The sequence below is a fragment of the Euprymna scolopes genome, chromosome 46 (assembly GCF_053919585.1).
Source record: "Euprymna scolopes isolate OS-2025 chromosome 46, ASM5391958v1, whole genome shotgun sequence".
NCBI classification, from domain to species: domain Eukaryota; kingdom Metazoa; phylum Mollusca; class Cephalopoda; order Sepiida; family Sepiolidae; genus Euprymna; species Euprymna scolopes.
In genome coordinates this window covers 50,257,167-50,262,372 of record NC_136527.1, presented here as the reverse complement: position 1 = coordinate 50,262,372, position 5,206 = coordinate 50,257,167, and the positions used below count along the sequence as shown (strand labels likewise).

At 37.1% G+C, this 5,206-nt stretch overlaps 1 long non-coding RNA gene across 1 annotated transcript in view; it reads left to right on the top strand.

The window, feature by feature from the left end:
* The first annotated feature begins 2,586 nt into the window (after positions 1-2,586).
* The window catches only part of LOC145270973 (uncharacterized), an 8,092-nt gene continuing 5,472 nt past the window's right edge, over positions 2,587-5,206 (top strand). The window contains exon 1 of the long non-coding RNA XR_013865638.1: positions 2,587-2,733. This is a non-coding gene — a long non-coding RNA (uncharacterized LOC145270973). The remainder of the gene's footprint in view (positions 2,734-5,206) is intronic.

Below are 5,206 nucleotides of genomic sequence, written 5' to 3'. Positions count from 1 at the left end.
TGTGAGGCGTGTCAGTCTTCAATCCTGTACCAGAACAATGGAAAAACGGACGATTGGGCGTCAAGAAGATGTGGCAGTGGGTGGCGATGGACATTGCCCATTACAGTGGTAAACCCTTTCTAACTCTTATCGATTGTTGACCTACACATTTTGCGGTATGGCGACACATGATTAGACAGAACTCGGCAAGTGTTGTTTGCATCTTGCCATCCATCTTTTTTAGCAGGGTGTGCCAGAAGAAATCTTGACTGATAACGATGCTGCTTTTTGTCAACCAGAAAAGACATGCTAAATATGAGGTAGGGAATCCAGTTTGGGTGAGGCCACCTGGAAACCGGTGCATCACCAAATTCAAGCAAGGACGAATCTCTGGGGTGATCAGTTGATCCTAGTTGACGGAACCCTTCGCTATGTCCATGACCTTTACCCGGCTTTTAAGGTGCATCATACGACTGCAGAGGAGAGCAATGAATCCTTTTTTGAGCAGGGTGTGCCAGAAGAGATCTTGACAGATAACGATGCTGCTTTTTGCAACCAACAAGTTTGGCAGCTGTTAGATGAATGGGGCGTCCAACTACGGCTACGATGCACTCATGTGCCATCATAGAATGGTATTTCTGAGAGGAGCCATTGTAGCATTAAGAAAATTGCTGCCAGAAAGTAATGTACCATTATGGAGGCCACATATTGGTATAACGTCACGCCAAAGAATGGGAAATTACCTACAACAGCACCGGCCAATGCCATATACATCGTGTTAGATTGAAGGGGATTCAGCTGAGTGAGGCCACCTGGAAACCGGTGCACCACCAAATTCAAGCAAGGACGCGATCAGCCAGCAGTTGGTCCTAGTTGATGGAACCCCATGCTATGTTCGCGATCTTCGCCCAGCTTTTGAGGTGCATTATACGACTACAGAGGAGAGCAATGAATCCTCAAGTGATGAACAATGAATCCTCAAGTGATGAGCTACTGATGAACGAAATCAACAGACCAGAGAGTGATGATTATAGTTCATCTGACACGGCGGAAACAGAATCAGAACCAGACCCAAAACCAGAACCAGACCCAAAACCAGAACCAGAATCTGAATCTGAAACAGAACCTGAACCAGAGCCATTGAATGTTCCCCTTCGCAAAAGTAAGCAGACTAGGAGACCAACCCTGCAGTGCATTCTGTGTGATCATCGGATCAGGTGGGAGTGTAATAATCACCAGAGTAGCAAGCGTCCGCGTATTTGTGCATTGTGAAGATGTGTGTGTAAACAGTGTCATGATGGAGGAGGGGTGGACTTGCTGCAGGGAAGTGTTGGGTGAGAAAAGTGAAAAAAAGATGGCGCCTGGTGTTTTATAAACTGTGGTCTCGCGAGATCGCAAGGTCATGAGAAAACAGAGGGCACACATGCAAATGAGACAGGTTGAAAAACTGCATAAAAAGCTTGAGTGAGAGGAAGGCAGTGTCGTTTATAGTCACGAGGTTATTGTGTTACTATTGTGAGCGTTGGTGACGATTGAAGTCAAATTCGATACAGCAAGCGAAAGCACGTGCACATTTTTGCTGGCTGCTTGGTCAAAATTACCAAATAAATATCCCCTTAAAAAAATTACCCCCCCAAAGGTGGCCGTAAAGTGGGTGCTCATTTTACGTTTAATTAATATAGAAAAGTGATCCCCCTCATTTTCACACGATAATTTTTTCATGTCTGAAAAACATTTTGGTTCCTGAAATTTTAAACGGTGTTTTAATTTTCAGCGGCCAGAAAACCTTAGTTGTAGCAATTTTAAATTTGAGACTTGAACGTTTACTTAAATAGAAGACCCCCCCAAAAAAAAACTAATAAAAAAGAAAACAAAAATAAAAGAAAAACAAAACAAATAAAAAAAGAGACAAAAAAATGAAATAAAAATAAATCTGTTTCGTTTCATTTCATTAATAAAAAACTGAGAAAAATGGGAGAAAAAAACGAAACGTTTCGTTTCATATTTACATTTCCGGTTCAATGTTTTGCTGTCTTAATTAGAATTCGTGGAAAATTATTCACTTGAGCCGAATTACACCCATGGTAAGTAATCATTTAAGATTATCGATTAACTTTAAGCTTTAATCTCTCAAACACAATAAAAAAAAATCGGAAATCGATAAAAAAAAAAATGATATGCTTTCAAAACTATGTTCACCTATCTGTTTCCGCCATTAAATTGCACGTGCAACGACTTAGAAATTTAACACGATTAAAAAAAAAGGAAATCTATAAAAAAATTATGGTAAACTATTGTTCACCAATATCTTCATTTTTAATATATTTGGTAAACTGTACAAGCATCAGATTAACTTTGGGCTTAAATGTTTCAAACACAATAATTTAAAAAAAAATCAGGAATATAAAATAAATAAATAAATAAAAATACGAAAAGGTGGCTTTAAAAACTATCGGCAATGAATTAGAGAATTAATAAAGATGAAACTTGTAATATGTTCTCTCTCATGTCAATATTAAAATGTTAAATAAAATAATATTAATTTTATCCGTGAAATTCACCAAATAGATCGGCTCTATTTCGAAATAATTTCTTTTTTTATTTTTCCTCTTCAATTTTGTTTTCTGCGAACTTGCTCTTCCGTTCGTCATCTTGAATGTTAAGTTCAGCTTTTAAAGTCAATCACATTTGAAAAATCGTTTCCTTTATAAAAGCAGATAAAGTTAATCGAAAGCAGATTATAAAACAAAAAACGTAAGTATTACTACATGGCGCACGTATGTGGGTTTTTTGTTTTGTTTATTTTTATCTTTTTTCATTTTTTTCATCGGATTATTATCGAATGGTCGCTAATTAATCAGATTTTGTTTTCAATACTGAATTAAACATAAAAAAGGTCGATACGTAATTCTTTATGTTATCAGTGGTGGCCAATTATGAATGCGTTTTCACGTTCAGAATTGAGCACATATTTATTGATTTTTGTTTTTTAATGTCCCTGTATCTTTATTGAAACATTAAATCAGAATAAAATTTTTTTTAAAAAGCCCGCCTTACTAAATGTCCATAAAGTGGGTGCTCATTTTACATTAAATTTATAATGAAAAGTGATCCCCCACTTTTTGAAAAAGTAAATTTTTTATATCATGAAAACTATTTCTCTGTGCCACTTTTAACGTATATATTCGTTTTCAGAACTCCTGAAAACCTTAAAAAGTCGTCGTTGTAAAGATTATCTGGAGGATTGTAAAGATTATTGACGTGGACCAAAACAACTTATTTATTGTTTACTAAAGAAAAAGAAAAATTTTATAAATTTTTCTTTTTTTCAATTTTTTAAATTGACATGTTTTTCAGATTCATATGTTTACGGTAAAAAAAAAAAAAAAATGCTGGATGCACGTACGGAAGCAATACCCTCCCACTGTGTATATTTTTTATTGTCATCTTTTTTTATTTTATCTTTTTTCAACAAAGTCTAATGCTCAGTAATCTGTTGGGTACAGGACGGTCTGAAGTGTGTTAGACGATCCCGTCCCCATGTGTGTAATATGGTGTATGGGTTTAATGGTAAAGGAATTGAAAAGACGAAACGTCACACAATGAAGACGAAAATATACCGTTATATATCAACGAAACAAATGCAATTTTATTGCATAAATATACAGGAAAGAATGATAGAAGAAATAGAGTTCATGAAAGATGAGTAACGTTACTTGCGGTTGACTGGCGAGTCAGGACGCGGTGGTGGCTCATGGCTCCACCATTAAGCAGAAAATATAGAGTTGCGATGTTAAAGGATATCAGGAAAAAAGTGTTCAAACTTGTACAACTGTGGAATGGTCATAGGAATGACGTTATGAGTTTGAGTGCAAGTGTTGCGGTCATAGACTGTATTGTCATGGAGTCTATGAAGCATGCGCTAGGGTCAGCACGGTGGGTTGAAGTTGGGTCGCGTTGGTCGCAAATGTGTCGACTACACGCTTACGGTCACAAGTGGGTCTGCGAGGAAATTTGTCCGTCCGTAGACAGCAGTGTCAACGTTGTTCAGGTGCTCGGGCGTACTCAATGGGTCGGTACAGTTTGAAACGTCCAGGATGAGTGTATCAGTGTGCATGATGCAGCTTACTCATGTTAGCTGGAGAACTTCGGTGAGGTGAGGTGAGGTGAGTTTTTGTAAAATCCAGGAGTGTACAGTGTTTGGTGATCATCTGTGTGTTGGTTGTCGCGTTTGTTGCTAAAAAAGGTTGATATCCTGTGAGGTGTTGCTGGAAAGGGTTGATATGCTGGAGAGGCTTGATGCACGTAACATGACGCTGGAGAAGCTTCTTGACGCTTTTTCCTTTCCATAATTGTGGAAAACTGGAGTTGAAATAGCGTGAGAGTTGCTATTTGAGTTTTGCAGTGGGCTTGTTGCCACACGTTCTCCATGATGAAATTTAAAGCTGAAATATTTTTTTTTATATTAGCACATGACAAAACAATATTTCGGTAAAGTGAAGAAAGTTTAAAGTTTTGATACGTAGGTAAAACACGTGTGTGACGGAATGTTTTGAGACTTCGTCGTCCACTGCAAAATTCATACATAAACTCTGGCGTTGCAAATACGTGGAAAACGCGTTGAAATTGCTATTGCAGTTGTTAGGAACCTCGTTCAAATAAGGAAGTAATTTTTGTTCGTTGTAGCAGTGGATGCATGTTACTAGAGATATGTCTGTGCTATAGTGTGACGTTTGTTCGTTGCAGGTGCTCATTACATGCGCGTAATCATGTCTCTGGCGAAGTGTTTCTCGGCTGAGGTAAACAAGAACTGGTCCTTGGAAAATAGTTTTGTTGAACAAACTGATTATTAAGAATGAAGGCAACAGGAAAATTTGACCTTTTAGGTTCTCGAGGTCATATTTTGCTTCGATTATGACGGAGAACAGAATAAAAAAATTTGAGTTAAATGACGCGAAAAGAAAGTCTAAGAATATTTCAGGGAGCGCATTATATTCAGGACGTCATTAAAATTATTTTATCGATTGGATTATAACGGAAATGTGCATCGTTTGCGAGGAAAATCGAAATGTTTATGAAAATAGTAGTCCGTTGGTATCGTCGAAATTTTAACAGACATTGTTGTTCAAAAATACGCTTCGTTATAAAAAATGTGAAGATAATAATGTGTATATGTTTTTAAGTGCGTGAATATAGATAAAACTTATTGTTCTCTTTTTATTATTAT